At 40.3% G+C, this 19,684-nt stretch overlaps 1 protein-coding gene across 6 annotated transcripts in view; it reads left to right on the forward strand.

Moving 5' to 3' along the window:
- Positions 1–17,299: 17,299 nt before the first annotated feature.
- AKAP11 (A-kinase anchoring protein 11) overlaps positions 17,300–19,684 on the forward strand; it is a 42,692-nt gene continuing 40,307 nt past the window's right edge. For 4 of the 6 annotated variants that reach the window (XM_068929729.1, XM_068929732.1, XM_068929734.1 and 1 more), the window contains exon 1: positions 17,455–17,598. The gene's annotated coding sequence lies outside the window, so the exon portion shown is untranslated. Of the gene's footprint in view, positions 17,384–17,454; positions 17,599–19,684 lie in introns of those variants that run through there. The other 2 variants (XM_068929730.1, XM_068929731.1) reach the window with 2 other exon arrangements.

A 19,684-nucleotide genomic window follows, 5' to 3' on the forward strand; every position in this document is an offset into this window, starting at 1 on the left:
TTAATTCATACAAAGTGGCTGCTTGTAATGATCAGAATTATTACAAGCCATAAATAAGGGACTATATTAGGAAAAATAGCTAATGAGGTACAATAGGGGACACTATTAGTGAAAGCACTCTGCAGTATATGAGGAGACTGAATATGATGGTGTATTGACACCATGAATACTCTAGAATTGCTTCTAGCAACAAGAGTTAATAAAAAGTAGGTTTCACATAATTCATCTTTCCTATATGTTAGATTTATGTGAACGAGATTTCAAGGAACGTGAAAAAGTGATTGGTTTCATTATAAGCCTTAATTTGGAAGACATACTCTGAGAAGTTAATACTTTTTAAAAGAATCAGGATAAACATATGGACTTCATACTACAGCATATATTTTAGTTCTTCTTGCATACAATCAATCCCTTACGCCATTGTTGTAACACTGAATACATGATGATAAAGTCCTTGAAATTGTGCTAACTCTAATGACGACATTCATTAAAATCTGAAAACCAGAAGTGATAGACCTGAAGGAGTTTAAATTGGGGCTCCTGAAGGCAGGGAATCCCCAGAAGCAAATCTTATAGCTAGAGTTCTTGCCAGGACTGTTTTATCAGAAAGGGCCAATTAAGATGTCTTGCCTAAAACATAAAATAAAGAATTATTTAAATAAGAGTAATTGGGGTGGGATGAAAAACTACAAGAAGAAAAGTGAAAACGATGGCACTGTGAGCAGCTCCATCATTTCACGTTAACCTCACAGGTTAACAGGTAGCTGTAGTGAAAAATGAGAAACAAAATTATTTTAAAATGATGCCGTTCAGGCCACTCAAACTTGTGTTTCAATTAAAATCTTCCCCTGTCCTGGAAACAGCTGTGGGAATATAGTGCTAACCCAAATTGGCTGGTTGTGTATTTAACTAGCTTGTAACGTTTCCTTTGGGGCTGTTGCAGGCTATTTTCTCATTGCAGTTCTGATCGTATTTACAAGTATACTTTTCGGAAATAAAATATCCCATGGCAGCGGAAGCGTGGCCTGGATTGCTCCAGCCATCTGATGGCAGGAAGAAGCCCTGGATCAGAATTTGTGCTCTAAGCATGACAAAGTATACGGGCGCCCGTAATGCTTTCTGCCCAGGCGGAGCGCACAACAGATGACTGCGAGCAGCAGCTGATCTGACTCCTCCTCTTCTAGATAAGAGCGAAAGGGATCTACACGGAAATGCATGCCATGCCTCTTTTTTTTTTTTTTTTTTTTTTATAGAAGGAGAGACGGATAGATTTCAGAGCGATGACAGGGGACATCCTGGCAGATGACTTGTTGAGGCAGCAGGATTTTGGCTGGGGCTTTGCTTTCCTTTCCTTTTCCCTGACAGCAATGTGCAGCTGGGCTAGCGTTTATCCCTGCTGAACTCGTTCCTCCCCATTGCCCTTTTGCCGTTACTTCCTTCTCCCATGTCTCAAAACTTTTCAGGTGCCTGAAGTATTTCCCAGTTAAAGTTTGCCATAAGCAAGTTCCTTTCCCTTCTTCAATTTCATTCCCCAAATCTATGTGCTGCCTAGCTCCCATTTAGTTTGATTAACGGTGGATATACATTCTCCTGGTGTTCATGCTGTCCTTTGAGTGATCCAGTTCATTAATAAAAAAATCACACAGTTGACACCTCTGATTCCCTAACACACTGTCCCTGGTAATAATAATCTGGTAATATAAGAACTATTCAGCAAACGGTGTTCTCTGTCATTCGGAGGGAACGGCACCTTGCTGAGATTTCCTCAGCGCAGCCTCTCCCGTCCTCTCTTGTTGAAGCATTCAGTTCTCGAAAGGTCAAATGAGCAAGTTTTCACTCAGGAATTTGCGAGCAGCTGGTGAATCTCACATAGTATCCGAGCTGATGCTTCTAATTTAGGCTTGGTGACTTACTTTGTCTACCTTCCACCCCACCATGTTTTGAACCCCTTATTTGAGGTAATCTGCATGCCATAAACTCAAGGAAATGTTTGTACACTTGGGATACTTGAAATCAAGAGGTGGAAACGCATCAGTTAGCATTGCTTGCCTCTTAAAATGCAGTTGAAATCTGAAATATTTTTCCAGATGCCAGTTAAAGTTGCATTTGTTATCTTGTGTATCTTACCAGAAGAAAACACTCACATGGGTTTATATGTAAATCAAAATCAAATGTGTTTCTCAAAGAGTTTATAAAGTAATAAGGTAGCTAAGGGAAATTGGAAGGGAGGAATAGTTGTGCCCACCCTGCTGAAACACATCATGGGCCATCTAGAAATGAATAGTTTCAACGTATAGTAAAATCTACCCAAATTGTATTAGGAAGGTATGTAGTGCTTTACAAATCAAACTTCTTAACTATTAATATTTTCAATGTAATTGCATTTCCTTTTGGCCGCTCAGCCATGAAAATGATTACGCTGCAATTCCCAGAATCTTGAGCCTATTTAAAATATTGATAGGAATATTAATTAAATCTCCCAAACGTCGTGGAAAGACTAGTTTGGACAAATGAGCCTAAATTCCTAAAAAAGCCAATAACCATTAATTATATCAGGACAATCAATCACCATTTATTTCTCAGTCAATAAGAACCATAGTTAATGGCTGACTAAGCTCAATGAAGGTTTGATGAAATGCTAGTTTTTAAGCAGAAGTTAAATTATTAACTCATATCATTTGCCAGTAGGATCAGCAATAGGTCACAGTTTGTTTATTCGTTATAAATCCCCTCTCAAACCATATACACTTTGAAAACAAAACTCATTGCCCCAAGTATTCTTAGATGGCCAGTTATTGTGAGATTTTATTAAACATTTTTTCTGTTGATGGATTAAAAAGAGAAGACTCTGGAACATAAAGCTTTGCAATTCTTTTACATCTGTAAATCTAGGACCTTGTTTGGAAGCTTCTGCTATCCAGAAAAATTAATCCCTAAGGAGGGGGAAGAGAAAATGTTTTTCATTTTTAAATAGCACTCCTACCCTCAGTAGACCTACTGCTTTTGTGACTTGTGGGAACTTGACCCTCAGGGTCTCTCTGGCTTAGGAGAAGGGGTTTGCCTGGGAGGAAGCATAGGAACAGACCCTGGAGAGAGACGTTACATGACATTTTACCAACCTGTTAATGTTTCCGAACTCATTTGTTGCTCCTTTCAGGTTCCCACTTCCCACATTAAACAGAGAAAAAAATGAGCATTTTAGGGTCCACACCATGCTAGAGTTTTGTTGTAGCCTTGGCTTGAGCACTGGGTGATGCTGGCACCCAGAGCATTGTTGGACATGACGGGTGAATGCCGATGTTGTTGCAATTTCTTGTCAGAGCCATTTACTATTTCATCGAAGTTTGCTTAGCTCTCAGTATTAACTGCAAAATTTCTGCTTAGTGATTCAAGATGTTCACAGAAAAAGTTGAAGCATTTCTTTCTGCATTGACGCTTTCTACTGGCCTTGAAAGTAGTCATTCTTTTAGAGATGTTTATAAATTACAGCTGCTAGCAGGACATATTTTGTGGCCTTTCCGAGAGGACATTCATATACTTCAGCCAACATGCAATTTCTCTTTCTGACTCTCACCCTTACTCTGCTTTTTCTTTGCTGCCCCCCTTTTTGATAGTAAAAAATAGGAATTGGAGCAAAAAGGTTGCTGATAGTATCACGCTTGCCAACACAGCGGCATCTCTCCCCTTGCCTTCTCCTTCTGCCCCAGGTCTCTTTAAGGGCATCCAGGAACCTCTTGGTTCCTCACTCCATTACAGAGGAGTGCTGTGATTCATTTTCCAGGTGCAATGAAACTTGCAGTTCATTTTCTCAGCTGGGCTGTAGCTCAGCAGCTGAAATTTTGTTCTTTGGGTGCCAGTGACAGAGCTATTTAATGACCAACCAGCTTTTCTAACTTAGTGTTTTATTTACTCTCAATAATAATTAACAGAACAATAATTAACAAAACACAGAAAGCATATCTGAGGACAACAAGAAGCCTGTAAGTATATCTTTAGGTCTTTCTAGACCTGTTTCTTTTGCCAGTTCTGATGCCTGGCATTGGCAATGTCTCTTCCCTCAAGTTTATGACTATCATTTTATAGGTGAGGTAGAAGTCTTTTCATAGGTTCATCCCCCTTGGGGAAAAGCACTTCTGAAACTACAGATTATATTTTTTCATTATACAGGATTAATCCCTAATTGCTGCAGTTGCTGTTTGTTACATACAGAGTTGGAAATACAGTTCCCAATGGCTCATACTCACGATCATGTCACAGGATACATGTCAGCTGAGCTGTGGTAATGCTGCGTCTGTCACAACCAGTAGTTCAAATTCATCCTCTATGAAAGAAGTTTAAACTAAGGCACAACAGCCTGCACACAGACAGTTTCATTTATTAACTCGATCCTGTGTCTAAACTCAACAATCTCATAAATCACATTTATGAAGTACAATAGTCTGTGATTCCATTGCTCTGCAATAAACAACAACTGATACTCCCTGAAATCGTCACAGAATAGCATGATTTATGAAATAGTTACATTACTTGGGCAAACCCTACTTTTTAATCCTCTCTTGCACACTGGAATAGATGGAATTTCTGATTTCTTTTGAAAGTAGGCCACCTAGTGCTTACGGAGCTGCACCACAATGGGAAACCTCCTGCAAACAGCTTGCAACAGAGCTTTCAGATAACAGAACTTTCAGACTGTGATTTCACATGTACTGAGTTTGCCTGTTCCCAGCCCTGCTCTCTGCTACTTACTTGGCTCCAGCACTGGTTTTAGTCAGATCTCTCTGTGAACCAATGTAACTCCCTAACATGGGCAAGAAAGGGGAACAACCAGAACATGGTAGGGGGTCTGTGAGGGTTAGTGAACTAAATTAGCTGATAGAAGGATGTAATCAACACCAGTGCTGGCCCGAGGAGGAGGTAGCGCAGCGGGGGAAAGAGGAATGAGGAAAGGAAGAGAGAAAACACAGTCTTTCCCTTTCAGTGCCAACAAGCTGACAGAAACTGCAGCCTCAAATTTTCCAAAGAACAGAATTAAGGTAGAAAACACTGACAACTTCTCCTAATTGACACCAAAGTGCTATTAGAGAGGAGAAAAAGCCCCAGTGCTTTACAAGTGCTGTTAAAAAAAAAAAAAAAAAGAGCTAAGCAGTCACCGTACTTGAATGTGACATCTCCAAAGAAAGCCAAAAAAAACGTAGCTCAAAATGATGTTGCTAATTCTGTAGCTGTCTGATTTGATATGTAGCCAGTGTCCTGGGAAGATACTTCACACTAGCACCTTGCTGGAGTTCTCCTTTCTCCTCCCAGTAAGGCAGAAGAAGAAAAGCTAACCGTCTGTGGTCATTACAGATCCCATGGCATTTTTCATGGCTGTGAATAAATTCTGGTGAGGAGCACCCTGACCAAATTCTGCATTGCCTATATCTCCTTTGCCTTAGCAAAATTCTCTCAGTGATCTCAAATGAGAGGTGAGTTTTGATTTTTTTGCACATATGTAAAAACTAAATACAGAGCTATTTGGTCCTGTACATGGTATAGCATAGTTAAATTCAGCTCTGCATGCCTTTCTTGCATAGGGTCAGCTTTTCAGTTACAGTTCTGTTCCCATTTTGTGAAAAGCAGTGATTTCTGAGTCTAGTCTGCCTTCACAGAAGTGCAGAAATTTCTTTTTTTTCTCTAAAAAAAATCTTAGCAGATCAGATCCTCATCCTAGCAACATTTGTAGAAATGCCATGTCTCAGTCTGTAAAACTTAAGAAAATTATTAAATGTCAAAATTAGAAATAAATGTTTTCTTGTTTGGTTAAATGGGCTTCATGCACCTTCATGAAACATCTTTTGTTAGCCAGTGTCTGAGACAGAGTACTGGCTGGGATGTTGGATCTTGCATGGAAATGTTGACACTTCTATGGTGATGAAAAAGTTAGCAGGAGGTAAGGTCTAAATGAGGCTCCTTTGGTCACAAATTTCAAAAAAATTACAGAAAGGCTCCAAATTTTAAAGCAAGCTTTGCATTATTCAGCAGAAAATGGCAAACTGAATGCTATTGTATACTACGACATGTCTACCTTGTGCAGCTTCTTGTCAGTAGCTATTTCAAAGATCTGTTATGTCAAACTGACTGAATGTTTTGTCGTCACTGATAAAATGGCACATGCATAGATGGACCCCCCAAAAAAAAAAAAATCTATAATGGTGCTCCTCCAAATCTATAATAGTGTTCCTCCAATGCTTTGTTGGCAGAACTTTACTTTTGACTTAATATCAGCTCTCATTCATCCTGACTCTTCCATGGTAAAAAGATGTCGAATGAAGAAAGACGTGTGCACAATCACTCCTGGACCACTTCAGATGAAAGTTGGGGAGTTTTTTTATGTGATGAATACTGTCCAAAAAATAACAGTCTCCTTAAATGTCTTATTGCAGTACATTAATATTTTTAAATCTTTTTTTCTTTCATTTCATTTCATTTTCTTTTCTTCATACTTTACAAAGAGCTATACAACACCACTTCAGAATTGCTCCAGAGAATACCGTGGGTGGAGAATTTATTATGTATTTTTCTCATCACTGCCCGCAGTGTGACTTGTCAGGTGGCCACCAGCAAGTGATGACTCTGAAGGGGTTCTGGCTTTTATTTTGGGTTGCCTTTATGATCGTGGAAAAGCTGGCGAGGGCAGAATCCTTCAGAAGCACAAGGCAGATTTGGAGCTCGGAGAAAGGAGAGTGCAGGGCATGGTGGCTTTAAACTCCTGTTAGCCATTCTACCAGATGCTTCTGTAGACGGGAGGACCATAACGGCTGGTCCACGTTGTTCTCTCTTCCTCAGTCCTGTATGTGAGCGCAGTCTTAGCCCTGACAAGCTTCCTTCACCTGCAGTGTAGGTTGCTGTCTGTCTTGGATAGAACTGGAAAATGACCACGTTAAAGCCTTCAGTGGAGCACTTTATTTTAGGAGATATTTTAAAGAAAATAAGACATTTTCCTTAGCATTTAGTATTTTTCTCGTGCATGCACGTTTATACTGCTCTCAAATATACAATTCACTCATGCTAAGTTTCAATTTATTATTTATACTAATTACAAATACTAATTCATTTCAATTTTTTAAATCATATCTTAAAACTTGTCAGCTAGTAAACTGAAATTAACTTTATTTAAAAATTCAGCTTTAACACTATCAATATCAGGTTTCTGCAATCTCTTAAAGTGCCTTTAAAATAGCAAATTATCCTTCCCTGTGACATGTTAGATAGATCTGGGCAAAATAAATTCTTCAAATTAAAAAAAAAAAAAAAAAAAGGCTATGATCTGTGCCGATGATTCTGGGATACTTCCCATTTCCCAGGTTTGGGTACTGCCCCGTCACATCCCAGTTATCAGGACTGAACTTGTGCTGTAATAGTGTGCTTCCTAACATACCCTTATTTCTGAAAGAAGGCAAACTGGCATTCAGAATAAGAAGCAGCACAGTGCCCCAAAGGGTTCTCCTCTGCAGCGATCAAGGAGGCAGGACGAGAAAGTACGCTTTCAGACAAACCTGCCCTGCCAGACCCTGAGAGAACTAGGTTCTGAAGACAGTGTTAAGACTGTTTCCTAACAGAAAAATTCTCCAGGGAAACGCTGAAGTGCTCAGTTTTCCTCTCATATGGGGCTTTGATCGATTTCCAGCCGTTAAAAAATGCTTTCGATGCCCTGAAAAAATCAACATGATTTTGCAGATGAAATGGCTAAATCGAATTAATGTAATTTTGTTTTCTGATATAAAAATGGTGAAATTAGGCCTTTAGGGGAAATGAAATCTGTTTCCATTTTTCTCCTTTGCCATGTTGTGTTTTAGATGTTATATTACTAAAGAATCCATCATCAGCACTTTATCATAACTTACCCTGCAGTGACTTTATTGTACCATTAACTTCAGCTCATATAGGATCAGATAGTTCCAAGATTATGACTATTTTAAAGTTTTTAGCATATGAGCAAATATGAGTACTGTGGAGGTTTCAAACACTGATTTCGTTCCTGTACCCTATCTTCATTGTTCCTAAAGAATAGAAAAAAATTGCAATTGGGCAATACTTACCCAATGTTCAAAATTACTTTTAGTAGCAGGAAAACACTTAAAAAACCTTTTGGCCTCAAGATAACCACCTTGCAGGGACAGGCCTCAGCATTTTCACGTGTTCAAAGCTGACGAAATGAAAAGCTGCTGGTAATTCTGGAATCTTTTTGGCAGATAAGGAAAAAATAACTTAATAATTTTACAACACAGCTTTTCAGAATCAAATTATGGTTTATCTATAGCACATGTGCCTTATTATACAGCATGTGACCTGGGCAATTATTTGAAAGCAAATAACTAATTCTCATTTTCTATTAATTTGTAGATAGAACGGTGTCTTATCAGTTGTAAATGATGATACATTGTTAAAGCTCAAACAATTTAATATACTTTTTTTTTTTTACGGTTTCAAATAATCCTAATGCAGTTTCTTGAAATTAGCCAAGCAGACAGTGGATTATTTCCCTTTCAATCACTGAAAAACTTTTTGGAATTATGTTTGATAGTTCCACAATTTTAAAGTGACAAGAGCTTTTTTTAGCGACGATAAAGGAGATATCTTCCTTTCAACCAACTTTTTTGTTATTTTTCTATATTAAAAGAATAAATAATATCTTGTTGGTAATACATGAAGATCTGGTCTTACCAAGATGTGTAATTTCAAGCTATGTCTGAGTCTTGAAAAATGCTGTTTAATTTACTGTCACAGTCAAGTGACCTATATGAATAACTTTTGATAGCACTTTGGAACAGTTTTCTTGCTCTGCAACAAGCTCCTGTACTTTCTGTAGGCCACATTTTTGCAACCAAAAAATACCAAGACTTGTTCTTAGAGGCCACAGTCTGTTCCATTCGTGTGATGTCATAATTGTCAGGACGACATCACGAAGCCACTTCTTCCAAAAGTGCCACGCTTGTTCTTTTTCAAGCTGTACCTTGACTTATTGATAGAATATTATCATTATAAACATTGCTGTGATCATGATCCATGTATCTGTAGATGCAGAAATTTTTAAAATGGTTCCTATTTAGACTCACCCATAGTTTATGATTACTTTGCATATTCCAAACTTCCTCTGGCCTGGCCCAATGGTCTCCAGATGCTCAATTCCATATAGCTGTTAGTACATAGTAAACACGTAGGCTAAAGTTATATTTAGAAATCAGGAGGCGTACATAGGGTAATCATCATTGCAATCAGAGAAACTAGAGGTATTCTGCAAATATATTTCAAACTTATTTGTTTATATTCTATATTTCTGCTCTGATCTGCCTCAGTGACAGCTGAAATCAATTATCTTTATAGGGAAAATTACACTTCTTTAGTTTTCAATATGATGTGCAAATGTAACATTTCTGAGCTCAAATGAAAATTTAATTGGAAGAAGCTATTTCACTTTCCCAATGAAAGTTACTCAGAAAACCTACTTGGGTGGGGAAGAACTCACAATATTTCTTCCAGACATTTCCATTCTTTGTCTCATTCTGCCAAGATTTTCAGTCCTCAAGAAGTGACTTGCAAAGAGGTCCTTGGAATAGAGCTTTGGAGTGGTCACTTTCACAATGGCAGCACCCCAGGGTAATAATTCCCTTTCCCTGCAATATGGCTTTTAGGGATTCCTTGTATCACACTAAGCTTTTATACAATCACTCATTCTAGTTCATCTTAGGTGTTTCATTCCTTGTTACTGCTAGTTTTCTTTTTATTTTTTGAGACAACTGGAAATGAATATTTCGAGAAGCTTTCAATGCTCCTGCTCCTAAGTAGAATAAGAATTTGGTAGTTTCCTTTCAAATATTCTGAAGGGAAAGACTAGAAGAGTTCCATTATAACACACTGATGTTTAAATGGCATTTCTTCTTTTATTCATATCAGGAAGGAAATGAAATAAAATTTCTGAGAATGTGGCTGAACTGAGGAAATTGAGCATCACAGAGACTTTAAATGACACGCTGAAGCAGCAATTGGTGTGTATAATATAAAACTGGGCAACCCAGATGGACACATTAACACTGACTAAAACCTAAAACAGATGCTGAAGTTACTGTAGCTGAGATAAACAGCACATTTTAAGACATAGTGCAGCAGCGTATAGCAAACTGTGCACAAATCCACGCTAAATGAAGAAGAAAGCACACCATGAGCAGCCCTCTAGACTATTTGCATTTTGGGGAAAGAGACTCACAATGCAAATAATTTCCTGTTCAAGAATAAACTCTGTAAAAACAGCAATAAACTGGGCCATGCATATAAGATATGAAGGTCAATGAAAAGCAAAGCAACTATCATAAAATTCATTTGGAATCTGGGGGGTAGCAGGCTGGGATTCACCAAGATTGCTGTAGCATCTCCACAGGAGTTGAATTTGAGAGAGAACAAGAAAATAAGAGTTGGGTTTATTTACAAGTGGAAGGAACAAGATTTGAAATGTGGCTCAGTAAAGCATCTGTTGTTCCTCTAATTCACAGCAGGAGTATTAGAGACTACTTAAATAGATGAAATTGCAGAAAATTTAATTACCACTAAACATCTACAAGAGAATTCATTGTTCCCCGGAGTTACCACAGTTAATGTAAAAATGGTATATGACATCTCTGAGCTTTAAAGAGGAAGTATATGTAGGAACGGGTTGCAAACAACTGATAGAAGAAGATTTCTGGTAGACTAGCAGAGTGAAAAGTATCTGTAGATTTAAAAAATGATGAGCATCTAGAATATCTAAACATTTGAAAAAAGCAGCTGATGCTTTTTATTATGATACCATAATCTTAAAACTGTAGGAAGGCAGAAATGTCATTTTTTACAAACTTGTCTGAAAGTTTTGCAAACTTGTCCAAAAACACTGAAGTAGAAAAACTACTTCAACTTTGCCAGAATTGTGCAGTAATATCTAAGGTTAACTTCAGTAAAGTTAGTGCACTGCTAGTTCTAAAAGTGAAGGAAGGTCTCTGAATCTGTGCTGATCTCAACGCTACCAGTTACCCAGTAAAGCATACAAATGAGTATCTTTTACCTAGTTTGGAAGATATATGTTCCTCATTATCTCATTTTTGAGTTTATCCTAACCTACATTCATCCACAAATATACACTGAAGACAATGAGTCAGGGTATGTCTGATAAAATATGTAAGTGTTCAACCTAACAGCTTATTGTCTAGAGTGGTACTTGTTCGTTAGCAGGGATACAGAAGCAGGTACTATTGGGTATTCCTGGCATGAAGTGTTATTTGGGTAATACTAATCACATAACTAGTAGTGAAGGACAACCTGAAAATTCCCTCATGGGCCTGAGTATTATCATGGATCAAATAAATACAGGAAAATTCAGTGCTATCAGAAGCTCATATTCATGATAAAGTTGTGCATAAACCACAAGGCAAAGCTGAAGAAATCCAAAAGGAATCCAAAGCAAGGCAAGGTTGCATTCAGTCATTAACAACTGACTCAATAATAGTTAGTTATTGAGAGGGGTTTGAGCATTTTCTAACTGAACAGATTTACACTGAAAATGTCGGATTGCACCAGTTTCATCAAAGCTTTTTACAGAAGCTAAAGTGGTGATCTGGCTGGCTGCCGGCCAGAAATCCAACCAAGCTGGTTGTTTGCTGTAACTCAGCTGCCTGGGTATCTAGCTATCTGGCAATTTGCCGACTGCTCAGTTGGTTTCTTGGCTCCCCAGACATGTCAGCTGGCAAAGAAATAGATTGTTCCATTTTTTGCCAGTAAGGCAGCCCAGCCAATGTGTTTTGTTCCAGTGCTCAATGAAACAAAATATTGACAAGCTGGAATTTCCTGTAGAATAAAAATTTCACTTCCTAGCCAGCTCTAGTTATTATCGTACACTCTTGTGTTACAAAGCGATGGTGTTATCACACCCTTTAAGTAAATACGACGCACAGAAATTATGTTAATCTAGATAGTGTTTTTAAGGCATTGGATAAGAATCTTGTAGCATCTGAAACTCTCTCTATGCAGTACAATGCACCTTTTTATAAAGTCCATCTGTGATGCTTCCCATTTTGTATCAAAAGGCTTATTAAGATGTCTCTTAGAATTCACTTGTCAGCAGGACATAACTGGCCAACTGACAGATAAATTCTGAATATAGTCTGTGGATTACATCTTTTATGTATATTGTTTTGGAAGATAATTTACTTACGTTACAGATCATCCAACTCCCGTTTCAGTTTTCAAGTCACGGATGAGAAAAACCAAGAATAGTTGTAATATAGTTTTTCATATTTATATAACGATGATTAGATTCTCACTGTTAAAACAGTGAGCTAAAATACTCATGAACATGCAAATAAAGATTACTTCTCAAACATGTCATTGGGAACAACAGATTGTGCAATGTTCAGTGAAAAGAAACCAGAAGATGTTGTTATAAATGCCATAAACTGAACCCTTGACAGAGACAAATATCATGGTCCAGCACCGGCCAAAGGTTAACGTCAGGATGACTAATAAAATTATACACTCAAAGAGTTCCGGGTTTTTAGTTCATAGGTGTGTTAAGAGTATCATTTTCAATGAGACACTGAGCAGGATTTAAATGGCAACGCAAGTCAACACATGGGTATGCACTTGGTGGCAGAACAAGCCAATTTAAACTGTGTCTGTTATCAGTTGTCTCTGTGTCTAACCCCAGTGCCATGCTGACAAATTTATTATGTTGGTGAACAGGATCAGCAAAAAAGAAGAAAAGCAGATTGTTTTCTAGCCTTCTCAGCCCAATCTCATTTACTGCTTGATTTCACAGATGTTCATGCTGGCACAGTCCAGAAGCAGTGCAGATGCAGAAGCAGGTAGCTGAGGCTGAGAGGCAGAAAGCTATGTTATAAAGAAAGAGGCCACAAAAAAGACATTCAAGAAATTGTATCATTAGTTCACATCAGACAAACTTTAGATTGGGGGGAAAAGTAGTATCTAGCATGGCAGATCCTTCCCAGCTTGCCACAAGAGGATCAATGGAAAGGCTTATCCAGGCTTTCAAGAAATGCATGCTATGTCTCTAGTTAAAGGTAGGCATGGCAAGACTATAAACTGTCTATCTGCCTTTGGGCAGGCAAATTACTACATATTACTACATCAGTGTAGTTTATAGGATGCAATTTAAAGTCTTGCTTGGACATCATAAAGCTTTAGGTATAGAGGGACATTCTTCAAAGATGGTGCCATCAAAAAAAACCACTGACTGAACTATGCAACTACGTAGCTTTCCTGTACAAAGAAAAAAATATTAGCCTGAGACCAATAAGAAAATGAATGGAAAACTGCCATATAATCACAGATTAGTGCTTCATCTCCTTTTATAGAACTGGCATTGAGTATGTTAGAGAGATGACAAACAAGTCAGTCTGAGCTAGACATTCAACAAGTTGCGCTAAGCCAGTTACACTGAAAATATCAAGCTTATTAGACAGGTGCAGATAGTCACTCACGATAGTACCAGTGACACAATAATATTTCTGCTAGAAAAGATTCTAAAGGTACAGCTCAATATGTTTTTGATACAGAAAGAGCAGAAAACACTGCAAGTGTCTACATGACAAAACCGCAGCAATGTCCAGGGGTAAATCACAATCTATCTTGCATTCATTTCTGTCATGTTGCAGATCAAATTATAACTTGTTAGAAATATTCTGTTACCTTAAAAGAGAAGTATACAACTTATAGAATCAGAAAATATCCCTTTAAATAGTTTATGAACTTTCTAATAGCATTCCATCCTTAGAAACTCATGAGGGCAGTATTCCATATAACCATTTAACACCTACAGCATATGGTTACAAAAGATAAAAAGAAAGATGTTGAAACTTGGAAGTATATCCAGAAAAGTTTTATGTATTCCTCACCTGAAAAAGAAAATGGGACAAAAACCAACCCAAAACATTAAGAGAAGCCCCACTGGATCAGCAAAAAGGCTCCATCTAACTCACTATTCCATCTCTGATTAGTGCTAAAAGAGATATTATTTGTGGTGAGCATATTCCTTGCTATTGGCATGGAATTTGCCTGCCCCGAAGAATTTAGTAGCATCCTCAACCCTGGACATTTCACTCCGCACTCCCTGCTTTGGATGAAGATGAATAAAACTGGTCCCTGCCCTGATTCCTGAGGGATCCTACTACCAACTCTTCTGCATCCTGAAAAGTTACCATTAAGTCCAGCTTGTGTTTACTCACTTTCATAGGGCCTGGTAACGGATGTTGTTGCTAGGCAAGGTCCATATTCTCCTACTAGCAGTGAAGTTTTACACACCCGCTTTTGGCAAACAACCAAACTTTCCTGACAATACAACCATGGCAGCCCCTGGACAACCCGATATATCCCCATCAGGTATACCCCTCCTGAAACATGGAAATGCTCCTGTGGTAACTAATGAGACAAATAAAAACTATGTTCCATTATATCAGTCCCCTGGATAAGTCTGATTCCTGTCAAATCTATGTTAGATATGTATGCTTTGGGTTTATCTACCTATACTTGTGTATTGAGTAGGAAAATGCATTAGTTGAAAAAAGTGCTTCATTATTCTTCACCTTTCATTTCAGTATTTTCACTATAAGGGAATGCTGCTCTTTCGATCATATATTCCACTAGATATCTGCTTTATTAATGACCCTCAACTTTTGAATTTGCTGTCTGTGAAACTCCCCCCTGTTCCACCTGCCCACCCCAAAGTTTATGAAAAATGTAAGACTAACGTGTGCTCTACAGGACACAGATTACCAGAGCGCAGAAACTGACACTCTATTTCTTCATAATTAATATGCATTTTAAGAAGTGTTGACTCACCAGCTAATATTCCTATACATTTACACAGGCAGTATTTAAATCAGTTGTAAAAAAACAACCGCTATTCTAAAGCTATTTCCATTTTTAATATTGTATATAAAAACACTTTTCTGACAAACAATGGTGTGCTGTGGGTTATGTTTCATAGTTTCCGGATGAGGTTAAATCTTGATTTTTTTTCAAGGCTTTGGCAGAGAACCATAGGAAATCATTATTCTGAATAGTCTAAGGGGAATTATAGACCAAAGGGAAGAATGGGCTTGAATTTATTTTTAAAGCATTCTTTCTCATGTTTATGTTGTTTCCAGATCTATTTTGTTTTGGAACACTTTTACTTACAGTAAGTCTTGATATATGAAAAACAAAAACAAAACCCTTCTACAGAATTTTTAGTTTTTATGAAAACTGAAAGGTACCTTGAACCAAGGAGTTGGTCAACAAAGGCACCAAAGACCTGCAAAACTGTTACAATTTCCTTACTTAAAGGACAGTGAATTTATAAAATAGCATGGTCTCAACGAGCACTGAAATGATGACACACCTGAGTTAAATTTAATTCAATTACTCATTTACTTTCTCCCCATCCCATAGGGATCTGTAGTCCCTGGGAATAAGAGAAACCTTTTGTTCGACCCACTTTACTAGCGTTTTAGAACCAGTGATCCTTTGATTCTTTTATCTATCTAGCCTACATGGTTTGCACGCTTTGCCCCATAGCTTATTAGTTTTTAGGACAAATTAAAATTAAGTTTCTCTGTTGATAATATGAATAAGTGAATACGCATCCTGACTTCTGAAGTGGCTAAAATGATTATGAAGCCCAGAAAGAGCAAATTATCAAGGACTAAACAGAAGTAAAAGTTAAGGCTTAAGTAAAAACAGAAGCCAGGAATCGCGTGGAAAAAGTTATGGACATCCAATAGCAAACAGGGTTCGTTTGTTTGTGGCAAGAACACACTCTCACTGTCTTTTTATAGGGCTCAGGTAGTAGTGGAAGAAGAGATAAACACAACTTAGTAGGAAGTCAGCATAGTCTCTCTGTCTTTGTCTCTTTCTGTGAAGCAGATGGGTCACACTTTGAAATCCTTAGCTCATAAAAGCTACAAGGCTAGCATCTGTTTTCTTTCCTTTTCTGCCAGTATATAAAGTTTTGGATTCGTGCTAAAAACAGCTGTGGGGGCTCTTTCTTTTCTGACCTGGAAAAGTTGTTGCAATCCCATGCCACCTAGCATGAGTTTCTAGTTACAGTGGAATTCTGGTTCTGTTGTTCCCCTTCCTTAGTTTCACTCTTACATGCTGAGCCTCAGAAAGACTTGTCTGGATTTTGGGAGTGTCTTTTTTTGAGGGAAGGACAGAACTGTTAGCCTACAGCGGTAGACTATCCACAGCTGACGGGTAGTGCAGAGAATCCACTGCAGTCAACAGACTTTCTGGTTTGTTTCCTCCTTTGCTGTTGCCATGTTAGTGTCTGACAGAGCTGGTGCTGTAATGGAGCAATGTTGGGAAGCTGCATGAGCTTTTATTAGATCACTGCTTCTATGCAGACAGAAAGAAATGCAATGCTCCAACAGCACGCACTGTTAAATACTCATCACTATCATAGCTCAACTTGAAAATAGATTGCGTATTGATGGCGTATCTTTTCACGTCTAAATTTTTGAGGAACCCGGTAACACTGAGTTTAAAAAGGGGATGGGAAAGAAAGAAATGCTCGGGGGCTTCAGGCAGAGTTTGAGAGTCTGCTCTCTGTGCCTTGTGTGACTAAAACCAGATTTAGCCTCTAACCCATCTGCCCTGCTGAGCCAGCCAGCCAGGTGGCAAGCCAAGCCTTGCGTGAGAGGTTTTTGCATGCAACCAGGGGGCAACTCTTAAGTCCAGACTGACTAGGCAGGAAAGACCCACCTGGCAGGTCTCCCGAATGCCTTGGAGGACAGAGTTTGGCATCCTGCTTCTCACGCAACTTTTCAAGGGCTGTGCAAAGGCTGCAGCTGCCACGCCAGGTGCTGAGGGAAGGGCAGTAGCCTCACACCATGCCATGCCATGCTTCTTGCTGCAGGGAAGACACTGGTCGTGACTGTACCGTCACTTCTGTGGATGGGACGAAGCAGCACTGGCCACGGAGGCTCTTCGGCTGGCAGCAGCAGCACCAGCCACCTCGCAGCATCCCCCTCAGAGAAGGCGCCTGTCGAGGCCTGGAGGGGCAGACGGGACAGGTGGCCTGGGCCAGACACGAGGTGCGTTTTGTTCCTAACTTTGCCAGGAGAAGGCGCGTAAAACGCAGCTCCTAAGTAGAGAAGATGGAACACACACCCGTTACCGGGCGAGTAACGCCTATAACGGGCGGGGGCGGCGCGCGCACCCCCACGCTGAGGGGCGGGGCGGGGCGCTGGCGAGCGCATCCTCCTCCTCCTCCTCCTTCCCAGGATTCCTTCGAATTCCCGCTTTGGCGGCCAATGAGGACGCGGCGGGAGCCGCCACGTGACGCCCTCCCTCCTGCGGGGGGGGGGGCGCGCGCGAGACTGCGGTGGGTGCTGGGTGGGGGGCGGAGAATCGTCGCGAGAGCGGCACGCACGCGCGCCGAGAGCGCGGAGGGGGGGCGGGGGGAGGCGGCGGCGGGGGGCTGCGGCGGTAACGGGGGCGGGCGGGCGGGCGGGCGACGACGGGGCCGAGCTGGGTGTTCGCTCTGTTGCTTTAGGAGGCGAAATGGCTGCGGGCGCCGGATGCTGAGGAGGCAGTCAGGTACGGGGCGCCCGCTCTTCTTCCCCCCTGCCCTCTTCCCTCCCCCACCGCCCCCCTTTTGGCGGCGGGGGGCGAGGCGGCCGTTGCTTCCGTCCGTGCGCGAGGCTGGGGGAGCCGTTGAGGGCGGGGCGGCGGCGGCGGCGGGGCAGCGCTGGCTCCCGGCCTGCCGGGCGGCGGGGGCTCGTCCCCACAGGTGGCTCCCGGCGGGGCAGGGAGGTGAGGATGCTCTGCCCCTTCTCCGCGCTCCCCTCCCCCCGCACCTGCGGGGAGCAGAGCCGGGGGTGCGCCGCTGCTGGCTCCTCCCCGGCGGGCTCTGCCTGGCCTCGGGCATGGCGCTTCTTCACCGGCCCGGCGCTTCCCTGCGCCCGCGGTGGGAGCAGCGCGCCTACCTGAGGGGAGCGCAGCGCCCTGGGCCGCGGTGGCGGCGGGGCGGTGTTGGCGACCCCCCTCCGTGTGGGCTGCGCAGCGGGGCGCGGCGGGCTGCGCCGGAGGCCTGCCGGCCGGGGAAGTCCGCTAGCCCGCTCGGCGGAGGCCGTCTCGGCTGCCTAGTGGCTTGTTTCGTGGTTGATGCACACGGGTTCAATAAGTTCACCTCGTCCTCGGCGTTTAGCATTTTAAAAGTGGCTTTTCTTTTTCCCCTTCCCCATCCTTCTCCCAATTCCTTTCCTTGCTGAAGAGAGGGGGAGGGAGTGTTGTGCGTTCGCTTTCTTCGCTCTTCTGTGCAGCTCTCTCTATGTCTAATGAAGTTACTTCTTTCTGTAGGTTTCTGTGGTTTTCCCTAATATCTATTTAAAAAAAAAAAAGGTTATGAACTGCGGCTGTAGATCCTGTGCAATAAGATTCGCATTGAAGCCTTGAGATATTATTGCAGTGCAAATAAATCACTATGAAATAGGGTGAAAAATAAGTTTTATTTTGTCTGGGAAAGATCAATAGTAATAAAATCAATGGTAGCACAGTGCACTTAAGTTGTCCATATTAGAGTTGGAAAGACAGTCTTACTTGGGTTGAAAGTTTATTTCATAATTATACAGTTAGTCTTTAGTCTTGTGAGAGATACTGTTAGTATTAATTCTTGAGAAATTACCTATTTATAAATAGTGCTGGTCCCATTTGTCCAGGCAAATTCCTTGGTCTTCATCCATGAGCAGGCAAGGTGACTTTTTGAGACTTAGTAATGAAATTGTGCTGTCTTTTCTGATAAATGATAATATTTTTTTTTATCCTTTGTAGATTCTTTAAAATATATTGACAGTTGGAAGAGTATAGCAATGGAAAGTCTTGCACAGTATGGAAAAATAATAAAAATAAATTAGATTATTCCCTCTTCCTGTTAATCATTTGGTATGTTACAGTATTAAAAAGACCCTCCTAAACAGGGTATTCTCTGGCAAAGTGCTTCTCCAGGGGAAATAAGATTGCTTGAAAAATGTAATGCTACTATTGAAATGCTGTTACTTACACAATCATTTTAAAAAAAGAAAGTTTAGCTGTGTTGTGTTACACAACAGAATAAAGTGCAAAAACATGAAGTTAATTGCATAACCCCCAAAGTCTAGACTAATGGGTGTTTTTGGTATGTTAGGTAATATTTTTCTTAAAGGCTATATTTGAGAATTCACCCCGCCTCCCAAAAAGTTTCTTATGTTTTAACAGGTGTTCTTTATGCTTTAAAAGGTTTTCTGGTGTTCTAACAGTTGAGAGGTCTGCTTGCTTAGATGATATTTAATTTGATTTTTTTTTTCCCTGTAGTGGCTTAAAAATGTTTCCTTTAGGTGAACAAAAGCAAATATCCCTTTTGTTTAAAGTCCTCCTTGTGTAGTAGGGAGGAAAAGTGAAAAACAGTAAAAGGTTTTTTGAAGGGTGAAGGAAAGGGAATGATTCTATGGTTCTTTAGTGTTGCTACAGTGGCATTCAACTGATTAGTGCTATTTTTATGGCTCTGATGCCATCTGTGTTGCTGATATGCAATTAGAAAGTAAATAAAAATCATTTTAATATTGAGTCAACTTGCACAGGGAAAAGATGAGTACTTGCTGTTTACTATAGTGAAAGAGTTTATTTTTCAAGTTTTGGAGAAGATACA

Source organism: Struthio camelus, chromosome 1 (genome assembly GCF_040807025.1).
Source record: "Struthio camelus isolate bStrCam1 chromosome 1, bStrCam1.hap1, whole genome shotgun sequence".
In the NCBI taxonomy this organism is placed as follows: domain Eukaryota; kingdom Metazoa; phylum Chordata; class Aves; order Struthioniformes; family Struthionidae; genus Struthio; species Struthio camelus.